Raw genomic sequence first — 13615 nt, forward strand, 5'->3', positions numbered from 1 at the left:
ATACCATGAGTCTGACTGTATAGTTTATTATTGCACATGAAGTAATTATTTTCTCTCAGACAAAAATTTAAAATTTGTTGAAACTTTGCTTTTGTTATTTTTGTTGTGCTTTGTATTTGGTTCCATTTTCTCATTATAATTTTTGTAGCTAACATTGTCGGTATATTTGTAAATAAGGACACGACATCAAACGAAACTAACACATCTTCGTCACACAAACTAATATTGGCCAATCTGTCTTTTAAATTAATCGCATTTTTCACACTATGTTCTTCAGATATGATTGTTTTAAGTATTTGTCCTATGTATGTCGACAGATTGTAACAGGGAATCATGAACGATGAGGCCATCGGCCGCAAAGGAATCTGTGGTTTATGAATTTTTGGCAGTCCATACAGCCTTGGCGCCGCCGCGGCCGTGCTAGTTAATTGCTGCTTCTCTCTTTTATTGATTTGTTTTGTTTTGTAAAGTTCGTCTACTATTTTGTTGTTTTTCCTTTGTAGCATATCTGTTGGAATTGCCCTTATGGGTTTGTATGTATTTTTGTCTTCTAATAATTTGTTCACTTTGTCTTTGTATTGGGATTCGTACATTGCTACCGTCTTGTTTCCCTTGTCGGCATCTGTGATAACAATGTTAGTGTGGGATTTGAGAAAGGCTTTTGTTTTATTAAATGCTGCGAGTATGCATTTTTCCGCGGAGTTGTGTTAATGTTTCGTTTAAAAAGTAATATGCTGTTGCTCACCTTGTTTATCGCTATATCTTTTCTTTTTCGTCTTTTATTCCCATAATTATTTGTTCCGCTATGATACGTATTGGTGAGAAACTCTTACTTGTTGTTGGTATCGCGAACTTTTTTCCGAGCGAAAGTAACCACCTTACTTCCTCAGGAAAAACGATGTTGGTTTTGTTCACGAACCAAATGTTGTTTTTACTTATTCCCAGTTTACTCATCTGCTCCTGTTTTAGTCTTTCTAGCTTTGAATTGTGTGTTGCTTCGGCTTCTTTTGCAGTCTTCTGGCTTTGGATGTGTTGCTTTATCATAAAATCGTCAAACTCTAAAGGGTTTAAATTTGCTCTGAGTTGTTGTTGTGCATGATATAGTAGATCTTTCGTTGTTTTTATGTTGATATTTGTTTGTGTTATGTCAATGTTAAGTGTTTTTGTTAGAAATAGACGTTTGCAGTTTTCCATTTGTTTTTTAATTTTTTCGGATGTTGTGTTAATTGTTACATTCCTCATTGAATTTGTGCGGTAGTTGGGTATAAGTCCGTACTGTTTACAACGCAGTAGAAATTTTAGGTGCTCTGTTTGTTTCGCCAATTTGTGTTTCTGTTTGCTGAAGTGTTTCAATATAATACATGTATCCTCTCCATGTTTGAACTTCATATGTTTGTAGAAGTTTTTCATATTGAATTTGTGTTGTTATTGGAAAATAATAAATGGTGTGCGTTATATCGGCAGGCCTTCCGTAATTAAATTGTGGCCATACAGCAGATTTCACGAAAACTAAAATTATTGATAAGGAAAAAAGGAGATGGTGAGATACACACTTGAAAGCTTACACATTTTAAACAACAGACAAAAGACGATGAACAGAAAGGAGGACAGCGACAATATCGCCGCTGCATATATGCTATGCCTGATTAAATAAATTAGTATTGACAAGACTACCACGCAGGGTGGTACCGATTTTTTACATTAATATGTATGTTCATATTGTCCTATATTGTTGTAAGTGTAATTTAGTGTTTTCATGTTAACTTCTATGTGTTGTGACATTTTATTTCTTTATTTATTTGAAAATATAAATAGTGTAGCCCCTGAAGAGGCTGAAGTATTCAGCGAAACGTCGGGCGAAAGGTAAAATAAATCTTTATTTGTACCAGGAAATATTAGATCAGACTAGCCTACTCAAAAGATACAGGTAAACTTTTAATTATCCAAAAGCTATAAAGCGAGCATTGGGACATTCATATGGCTGAGTGGTTAAAGGCACTGGCTTTACATATGAATGTTGGAGATTCGAGTTGAATACCCAGCTCCTGAGAATCTAGCTGATGAAGAAGTGAAATTCAGAAACATGTCCTAGTAGCCATCGCCGTTTGTAAACCTTGAAATTTTTCTCTATTGTCAATAACAAAACCAATCCCGAAATACGTAATGTAAATTAAACTAGGGGTGCTACAGCGTGGTGTCCTATTCCCGGTTTTGTTTAACTAATACATATCGAAGCTCTTTTCGCCACCAGAACGAGTTACCATTGTATCCTTCGCCTTTGACTGCACGATAATGGCTTCAGGTCCCGCCCCACCCTTCGATGAGCAACGAAATAAATTAAACAACTATCGTCCTGATCTCTCCAGTTTTTTCGCTTTGCGAAACCTGACATTGTCGCCGATCAAATCATCGGCGGCCTTTTATACAACAAATACAAAACAAATGTCGACCATATTAGACATCCACGTCGATGGCATTACCTTACCGAGTGTCCTAGATCCAAAAATACTGGGTGTGAAGTTTGACAGGATCTACATATTGGCAGCATTTGGGTAGATATAAAGAGACGCTCATCACCACTAACAAATCAATTGGCCGGCTTGCATGCTTCGCGTCGCCAATATGGTCATCTGATAGAAGAGGCCCCTCCTCCCAGGGCTTTCAGAAGTAATTTCCGCAAGCATTAAGCAAAAAGTTCCTCAGTGGTATCTAGAAAAAGGCGTCGGATATTTATGCCAGGAATTGCCCGAAGAAACCCGTTCTTAAATACCCTAAGCAAGCAAGGGAGACTCGCGTCACTCTAGCACAATTTCGATCTGGGTGCTGTAATAAGTCTTATTTATCCAGAATCAATCCCGACTAAATGTATGTCCCAATTGCAACGTGTCACCACATGACACCAACCATATTTTCAATTGTAATGTGGAATCTACTCCTCTTATACCAACTTCACTATAATGCACCCCTGTTGAAACTACTACTTTCCTTGGACTCCCGTTAGAGGATTTTGATGACAATTTGTCTGTTCGGTCGCACCTATTGAATGAGCGAAGCAGTGTTAACACAACAACAACAACAACCACGCCCACTTTTCCGATATCGAAAAATTCGGAAGAATGTATTAACACAAACGGACGAATTAGTGAAACTTAAGGACTGGACTTACTTCATGTTCCAATATAATCTGTCGAAGATGTCCACTTAAAAAAAAATAGTTTATTTAAGGTTGGACTGGTCGGTCCATGAGGTTCTCATATAGACTGAATGAGTCCGTAGTGTTAAGGTCTAAATAAGGTCTAAATTTAACAAAATTTGCTATATATACAAAGTATGTGCAAATCAGAAAAGTTTTAAAAATTTCGAAAATGAGCGTGCCTTAGCTCTTTATAGTGAGTGTTAGACTTCCTTATATGTTAGTAATAAAAAACTCCTCGCTTGTTATCTAAAACTATCTAAAAACAATTAAAGGTGTCTAAGTTCGGGTGTTACCGAACATTATATACTCAGCGTGAGCTTCAATTGTACATTTCATTTCAGATAAATTACTTTTCTACATAACACGTGGCACCGCCCGTTAAAAAAAATATCTCCACATTTCCTCTTACAATAAAACTTGATAAGTGAAATATCATTGATTCAAAACTATTTTTTGCTAAGTTATAGCTTATTATTCTAGCCTAAGATCCTTTTAAACTTGTTTTATATCCATTTTTACTAGAAATATTATCTGCTATAAGGAAAATATGTGTACACAATTTCATTACGATATGTTAATTTTTCTTCGAGTTATGGCTCCCGAAATATAGAAAATTGCTTAGTCGCAAAAGGGACGGTGCCATACCCATTTTCAAAAATTTTAGTGTTTTCCAATTTAATGTTTTAATTCAATTTAGAAAGTAAAATTCTATTGATACAAAAGCTCTTTTTCGCTAAGATATAGCTTATTATTTTCGTCTACAACCCTTTTAAAAATCTTTTATATAAAAGTGGGCGTGGTCTTTAACCGATCTCGTCCATTTTTTCTAGCAATATTTCCTGTTATAGGGAAAATTTGTGTACCTAATTTTATTACGATTCGTTAATTTTTCTTCGAGTTATGGCTCCCGAATCATAGAAAATTGCTTAGTCTTAAAAGGGGCGGTGCCACGACCATTTGTTTAAATTTTAAGTTTTTCTTATATAAAGCTCTTTTTTCAAAGATATAGCTTATTTTATTCCTGCACGACCCTTTTAAAAATCTTTTATATAAAAGTGGGCGTGGTCCTTAACCGATTTCGTAAATTTTTCTTCAAAGCATTCCTTATAGTAAAGGCAACCTCTCTGCCGAATTTTGTTACGATAGGCTTAAAGAATTTTGATTTATGATTAATAATATTTGTAAAATTGATTTTATCACAAATGGGCGGGGCCACGCCCGTTTTAAATTTGTATCAAGAGTCTCAATATCAGTTCACATGTCAAATTTCAACATTCTAGGTGTATTATTTACTAAATTATCAGGTTTTTTGTGTTTTCAAAATTTTTATATATATAAAAAGTGGGCGTGGTTATCATTCGACTTCACTTATTTTCAATACCAATCTATTCTGGGGCCAGATAAACTAGTGTGCCAAATTTGGGGAAGATATCTCAATATTTATTCAAGTTATCGTGCTAACGGACGGACGGACGGACATGGCTCAATCAAATTTTTTTCGATATTGATAATTTTGATATATGGAAGTCTATATCTATCTCGATTCCTTTATACCTGTACAACCAACCGTTATCCAATCAAAGTTAATATACTCTGTGTGCAAAGTACGCTGAGTATAACAAATACAATTATTATAGGTCCCGTTGCGCCTAATACTTAGCTAAAATAATTTTTCTGATAAACTCATTTTGAAACCTTGCACTTTAATTATTTAATTTCAATTTTAGCTTCCCTTCCACCTAAAGGGGTTCCCCTATACAATTACTTCAATTGTCATTGGCAGCTTGGGGTTATTCTTTTATTTTTGTTCCAAACTAAGTTTCTTTAAGTGGCTAATAAATTTGTATAGCTATTCCACCACCGAAAATTGAGCACAAATTCTTTTGTTTGCAATGCTGTACGACAAAAATTTATAGATTTAACACATACATACATACCTTTTCAAAATAGTCATATATACATATTTATCTACTTATAAGAATATATCAATGTTCACGGCTGGTATTGTTGGGAAAACATTCATAAGTTTGCATATTTCTCGTTAGCACCAGTCTGTATATTATTTTTTAGTTTAAATAACAAAGCAAACTTTTAGTTGTATGATAACATAATAAAACTAGCTGGGGGTTCTTTCATTTCCACAAAGTTTAATGATACTTTTTAAATAAACACAATATTTCACACTTTTTATAATAAATTTTTGAATTTGTTGTAGAAGAGGCACAACATTTTTGTCTCACTTGCAAGACAAAAATTATATTAAGGGAATTTAAGATTTCGTGCAAATGGTCTAGCATTATTGCAATGGAAACGTCCGTAGGATATATTTTACAATACATTAACAAAATACACGGCTATGCGTTCATTGTCGAAACGCAAAATGAAAAACCGTAGTTGGCGGCCGCCATGGTGTGGTGGTAGCGTGCCCCGCCTTGCACACCGAAAATCCTGGGCTCACGCCCCGAGAAAAGCAACATCAAAATTTTAGAAACAAGTTTTTCTAAGCGGGGTCGCCCCTCGGCAGTGATTTAGCAAGCACTCCGAATGTATTTCTGCCATGAAAAGCTTCTCAGTGAAAACTCATCTGTCTTGCATATGCTGTTCGGAGTCGGCATAAAACAGTCTGACAATTTGTATGGAAAGTTTAAATTGGAAGAGAAGCTCGGCCTAAAATCTCTTCGGAGGTTATCGCGCCTTACATTTATTTATTTATTTTATTTTAAAAACCGTAGTTTATTAACAAGCAAACAAATTCTGGATTAAATCAAAAATTCTACCGTAGGACAGTACTCGTTGCGCTAGACCTGCTAAAAGCTTTTGATAAGGTCAACCAGGGCACGTTACTGCAAGACCTGGAAGGGTCTTCCCTTCCCCCTAACATCCAGAACCATAATAAAATCCTCAATTCTCTTGCCGGCAGCATTTGAGGTAAGGACAAAGAAACACTCATTGCCACTTACAAAGCAATTTATCGGTCGATTGCATGCTACGCATCGCCGATATGGTCGCCAAGCTTAAATGCTACTCACTGGAAGAAAATAGAGGCCCAAAATACTTCCTCAGAACAGCTACGGGCTGTTTTCTTATGTCCCCAGAACACCATCTACATAATGAAGCGAGAGTACTCCCCATTAAAGGAGGAATGCAATGCTAACCAAACAGTTTGTGTTGAATACCCAGAAACCTGGGCATCCTAATAGACATCTGATTGATGTCGGTACACCGCGCAGGGGCTTAAGGGGTCATCTCCGTAAGCATTATGAGGAAATACGGCACCTGATAACACACCCGTATGAAGCAAAAAAGCACAGACAAGACCTCAGTGATATCCACAAACAGGCGTCGGACCTCTATGCCAGGAATAGCACGGCAAATCCGGTACTCAAAAAAAAATTCCCAGAACTAGCAGATGAGGAAATCACTCTCCCTAGGGAAACGCGCGTCACTCTAGCTAAACTTCGATCTGGGTACTGTATCAGGTTAAACTCTACCTATCCGGAATCAACCACGACATACAACTTGAAAGAACATTGAGAGAATTTTATAATAAAATTCGGACACAAAATATTGAAAAAAAAAAAAATTTAGAAATTCGGTAATACTCTAGACAAGGAGTCGACTGCTAATACGCTACCAAAAATATCGAGAGAAGTGTCTTGATATCAGTATGTATTAATAATCAGAAGGCGGAAAATAAAAATGTTTTCCCTGTCCGGAGATATTTGCAGTTGAAGTTGGCGATTTTCATGTGGTTGTTGTAATGTTTTGTTGTACCCAAAAAAAATTGTGATCATAAGTGTTTTGCGCGGATATAGTTTTGGTATCGACCGGTGTTGGACCCATTTAGGGTAATTTTTTATAAGCGCGGCCGAAGGCCACCAACGCAGAAAGGTTTCCGAGGAACCCGCGGGTAATTTTTCGGTTTTTCGTTAGTATCTTTTGAATGAGCTAATTTTTTTATTTTCCGCCTTCGGATTATTAATACCTCTCTCGATATTTTTGTTAACGTATTAGCAGTCGACCCCTCAACTAGACTTTTACCAAAAACCAAAAAAATTACCCCGGGTCCCTCCGAAATCGGGGGTGGCATCATCCATAGTATTTCTGCGTGGAACACCTTTCTGCGTTGGCGGTCTTCGGCCGCGCTTATAAAAATTATTCTGGCCGGTCCACCAATGGAGTGGGATCAAAATTAAATGCGTGCAAAATACCTTTGTACACAAAATTGTTTTCAGTGCACAGCATTACAACAACCACATGAAAATTGCCAGCTTCAACTGCAAATATCTACAGACAGAGATAAAACTTTTATTTTCTGCCTTCGGATTATTGTTATCGAGGTCAATACGCGTCTTTTGACACCTCTCTATATTTTTGGATGCAAATTAGCAGTGTCATGCTGTCGTATAGAATTACCCTTAATCCTCCTCAATCCCTTTGAACTAATTGCTGACATGCAAGAACAAGACATTGATTGATGACCAGCGTCCACAACTGTTCACTGAATTCGTGGCTTCATATAGACGTCATGGCGACAGTTACCTTCTGCAACTATCGTGAAGCAGTGTCTAGACAGACGTTGTTATGTAGATGGTGTACAACAACAAAGGTGCGCCGAGAAGGAGTGAAGGTGAAGGCTTTCGCTTTAGGTAATTCTTTCTTCGAGCTTGCTGTGAACAATATACCGTATACCATCATTCGTCTCTCCTTGCTCTCAACGTTTTTTGCAGGTTTGAAAATCTTTCTACTAAGAATCCTCGACTATATTCCACTATGAAGATATTGTTTTGCTTCCTCAAAATCTTCAAGTACGCTAGGTTTTGTTTAAAGCATTTATTGGTATCTTCGCGAAGGTATTATTGAGATTTTCTATTATGTTTTTCTATCAAATTGAAAAATAAACAACTGGTTTTAAAAACATCAATACACAGTGGTCGGTTCCATAAGCCAAAAATAAAAAATTCAAAGTCAAAAGTTTGTCACCAAATGTGTCGTTATTATCTCTTATTAGAACAGCCTTTTAAAAGGTTATTTTGTTTTTTTTTTTTTGTGTTCGAACTGTACTCTTTAAGAATAGCCTCAAAAGTGAGGTTATGATATTAGTTGGTTTTTGCAGTGTGAGCAAGTTAAAAATAAAGTTCGAGTTTAAGCTATTTAAAAATACAGTACCTGGGCGACCGACCTTTGCTCGGCAATCTTCGATTATGCCGCATAACATACTTTGTTCTATATGTCATCATTAATCAAACTCTACTTTTTTTATATGTACATATTTTATATATTTTTACTTACCAATATTTCCTTAGAAATAGATTTCAAAAACATATCAAACACTAACCGCAAAATGAACTGGAATGAAAATATTGAAATGGGTAATTCCAGCCTATAGTATAAGGAATTGTTATGACATTTAGTGAAATCGAGAACTAAGTTATTTAGGTCGAGTATCTTCATTCGCCGAATTATTAATTTCAAACATTTGTTTAGTTATATACTATGAAAGTCTCACAATTTTATTACATTCCAAAAACTAGTAAATTTCACGAATGACAACTATCAGTTAGTTTAATTAAATGTCAACTTACTTCCCTAAGCGCCATCTGTTGGTAAGTAGTTAAATAGTTAGATGTCGTTTACAAATTGAACACATGCCTCTAGTGTTCAACGGTAGCAAATTGCCATGGTAGATATCTTTTTGCTATGGTGAGAAATCTTTCTAATAGTAATCTGTGAGAAATTGCAATTTTTCACTTCATATTTGCCAAAAATATGCACTTAAATATATTTCACTAGAATTTGCCACGGTGCCTTGATATTGGATTTCAATTTTATTAGCATGTGTGAAATTAAGAAAATTAAGTCGAATCAAATGTAAGATTTTTTTACGAAGATTTTTAACTTTAATGTTCTCCTTTAAAGCTTTAATAGAATATGAGTAAGTATAGCACTATTTCGTCTAACTACCCTAACCCTAAATGGCAACCCTACTCAAAAATGTCCGGAATGTAATGCGGAGTGAAATACCTTTCGTTTGATACCCATATCGGCATATCTCATGCAATTTGTTTTTATTTTCGCATAAGTGGCAACCCTAAATGGCAGTCCTACTCAAAAATGTGCCAGTTGTAATGCGGAGTGAAATACCTTTCATTTGATACCCATATCGGCATATCTCATGCATTTTTTTATAATTTCGAATAGGTGGCAACGTTGTGAAACATTCTGAGTGTAACCACCTAGGTAGAAAGTCTTAGAAGGTAATAGATTATCTCTGTAACAAAGTTCATTTAAATAGGTTGGGCCGTTCCCGATATCGTGTGCTATACAAATATACAAGAATTGCTCGTTTAAAGTAATAAGATAGGCGGCAACCCTATATGGCAACTCTACTCAAAAATGTCCCTATTGTAATGCGGAGTGAAATACCTCTCGTTTGATACCCATATCGGCATATCTCATAAAATTTTTTTTAATTTTGAATAGGTGGCAACCCTTAATGGCAACCTTACTCAAAAATGTCCCTATTGTAATGCGGAGTGAAATAAATTTCGCTTAATACCCATATCGGCATATCTCATGCAATTTTTTTTAATTTCGAATAGGTGGCAACCTTGAATGGCAACCCTACTCTAAAATGTTCCTATTGTAATGCGGAGTGAAATACCTTTCTTTTGATATCCATATCGGTATATCTCATGCAATTTTTTTTTAATTTCGAATAGGTGGCAACCTTGTGAAACATTCTGAGTGTAACCACCTAGGTAGAAAGTCTTAGAAGGTGATAGATTATCTCTGTGCCAAATTTCATTTAAATCGGTTGGGCCGTTCCCTAGATCGTTCGGCTATACAAATATACAAGAATTGCTCTTTTAAAGTAATAAGATTAAGTATCATTGTATTGAAATAAATACAAATGAATATTGAAGTCAGAGGTATTTTCTTCATTTTGAAATAATTTTAGTGTTTTTAGCTTGTTGTCTTTTTTTGTTTTTAAAATTTCACCAGTGTCTTTATTAGTATTTATTTGCACAAATATTTCAATTTCAGCTAAAGTTTTAGTTGGGTTCTTTACCGATCTTCACGTTGCGACTTATACCTTATTATTAGTCATAGTTTTAAGATTCCAAAGTGTTAATATCAGCTGTCACTTTCTGCCACTATGGTTTGCGACAGTTTTCTTATAGCGTCACCCTGATAATTTATTGTCGTATGTTATATGTGCTCACATGTAACATACGACATTATTTTATGCAGTCGACGATAAGCAAATGTAAACTTTTGTGTGTGTTTGTTGTTTTGTTATTGTTATGTATGCAAGATCTTTTAATAACTTTAATTTATTTAGTCCTATTCATATATGTAATACTCCTATATTGCTAATAGAAAATGCTCGCAATGTGTTTTGGATGCGAAATCAAAGCAAGACAGCCTATAAAATTATTGTGATTGTAGCAGCATAAGTGTGACAAGGAAAAACTTAAATTTTGGTTCATTCCATTATTGAATACAAAAACAAAACATGTAAACAGCAATATATCGGCACTCTGATGTTGGGGAATGTACTTAGCTTTTTGTAGCAATATAGAAGTATTACATATATGGTCCTATTAAACATTGTACTTGCGATAGACACATCTTACCACTTTTCCCCCCACATCTACTTACTTTTTGTATGCATGCGGCGAAAGTGGGTGGTTGTGGGTCGGTATGAAGGTATCACCCGCACCAATTTTATGAAAAAAAAATTCTCACATATTATAGTTATCCAGTTAAATAAGATAGGTGTTGGTTTTATTTAATATATTTTATTACAAAACTAGAACGTATGATTTCCAACATGAAAAACTGAATAAATCTCAAACCAGAAAATTTTTGAAAAACAGAAAAATCAAAACTGAAAATTAAATAATTTTTTACATTTACAATAACAAAATTTTAAAGTAATAAATATTAAAGTAGAATAAATATAACTTAGTATAAAGAATAAACGAATTGAATATAAGAACCCTACATATATTTGCAAAGCCGTGACCAAAGTTTCATGTTGATACTGGAAGTATTTTTGGCCACCAAGTCCATATAAGACCGACCAGTGTGCAATATTGCAATTTACACTGTTTTCTTTTTTTTTTACAATTTTCAGGTGATTCGCTGCAATATTGCCAGCTCGTTGAAACGATGTATTGGGTTTGCCAGTCTCAGTGAATACGTAGTGGCTACGTAAGAGGACAAACGCGAATACGTAAGAAGTTATAAAATACGAATTCTGGGTGAATGTAAATGTGAGTGAAAGCGACGCAAACATTCACGGTGACATACATAATACGGGCCTTAATTCAGAGTTCGATGACACTATACAAAAAGATTCGCTAGGGGGCGCACTGGATGAGATACTTAGAAAAATCTTATGAAACGGAGGGAATTTTGGGATTGATTTTTATGTAATTTCTCATTGAGCTACAACTGTAAAACTTCACAGATAGGATAAGACGTCGAGAAAATTTAAGAGAAGGAGAAACAAATCCGTTAGGTGGCGCACGGATCAATATATTTAGATAATAATTTAGAAATTTGGTGTTTTGAGATCTATTTTAAAGTAATTTATCATTGAGCTACAAACATGAAATCTCAGAGGCAGGTTAAGACACCGTGACAAAGGAACAAACGGAGACAAAATATTCCCTTAGGTGGCGCACGGATCGAAAAAATTAGATAATAATTTTGGAAATACAAACATTTTAAGCACTTCCTTTATATAAATGGACAAAAATCAGCGAAAAATGTTTCCTTGTATAAAGACATATTCTTGCTAAACTTAGATTTTTAAATTTTGATATAGAAATTGCAAAAATATTTTTTTATACCTTTCATGAACATAAAATGGTATATTAACTTTGGTCCGATGTTTGTAACGTTGAGAAATATAGAAGATAGACTCACCATTAAGTATACCGAGTTGATCAGGGCGACGAACTGAGTTGATATAGCCATGTCCTTTTGTCCGTCCGTCTGTCTGTTTGAACACAAACTAGTCCCTCAGATTTTGAGATAGCTCAATGAAATTTGGCACAAGGATGTATTTTTGTATTATATTAGACATTTGTCGGATCCGGTAGGATCGGACCCCTATAACATATATCTCCCATACAACCGATCGTTCAGATAAGACGAATTTGGTTATTCCTTCCGCAGTTTAGAAAGTATAAACGTGAAACTCGGTGATACATATTCTAATATATCATAGAAGATATCCTGAAAAAAGCCTTTGATCGGGTATATATATAGTATATATACCATACAACCAATCGTTCAGATAGAAAGATTTTTTGCAATTTCTCCCTTAATTTCCAATATAAAAACATTAAACTTGGTAATATATATTAATTGTAATATATCATAGGTGATTTCATAGAAAAATCATTTCGGTCCTGCCGCAATTTAGAAAGTATAAACGTGAAACTCGGTGATACATATTCTAATATATCATAGAAGATATCCTGAAAAAATCATTTTGATCGAAGCTATATATAGTTATATCCCATACAACCGATCGTTCAGATAGAAAGATTTTTGCCATTTCTGCCTTAATTTAGGAAGTATAAACGTGAAAATCGGTGATATATTTTAATATATCATAGAAGATTTTCTGAAAAAAACCTTTGATTGGAGCTATATATAGTATATAACCCATACAACCGATCGTTCCAATAGAAATATTTTTAGCCATTTCTCCCTTAATTTCCAATATAAAAACGTTAAGCTTGGTGATATTTATTCTAATATATCATAGAAGATTTCCTGAGAAAATCACTTTGATCGGAGCTATATGTATATAGTATATACCTATCCCATACAACCGATCGTTCAGGTAGAAAGATTTTTGGCCATTTATCCATTAGTTTCCAATATAAAAACATGAAACTTGGTGATATATATTCTAATATATCATAGAAGATTTTCTGTAAAAATCATTTCGATCGGAGCTATATATAATATATATCCCATACAACCGATCGTTCAGATAAGGGGGTTTTTTGCCATTTTTTGTTTTATATTTATCTTAAAAATCGTTTAGGTATGTACATCTGTTCACCATATATTTGTTATCTTATACATCCGATTATTTGGAGATTACGAACGGGATTAGATTATTGTTCAGCCCCATTCATGAAAGGTATGAAGTCTTCGGCACAGCCGAAGACAGTCCCGTCCTTACTTATTTTCAATTATTATTGGTCTTTAATCTTTAAAATTTATTAAACTATTTTATGAGCTCGAGGTATAACATACCCAATTGTTTCTGATGATGACTTCAGACCTAAGTCGAAATATCGAATACAAAATAAAAATAAAAATATAAAATATTAATATTGCGTTTTTATTTGGATAAGGCCTCGAGCTCATAAAATAGTTTAATAA

This window comes from Eurosta solidaginis, chromosome 4, assembly GCF_040869045.1.
Source record: "Eurosta solidaginis isolate ZX-2024a chromosome 4, ASM4086904v1, whole genome shotgun sequence".
Lineage (NCBI taxonomy): Eukaryota > Metazoa > Arthropoda > Insecta > Diptera > Tephritidae > Eurosta > Eurosta solidaginis.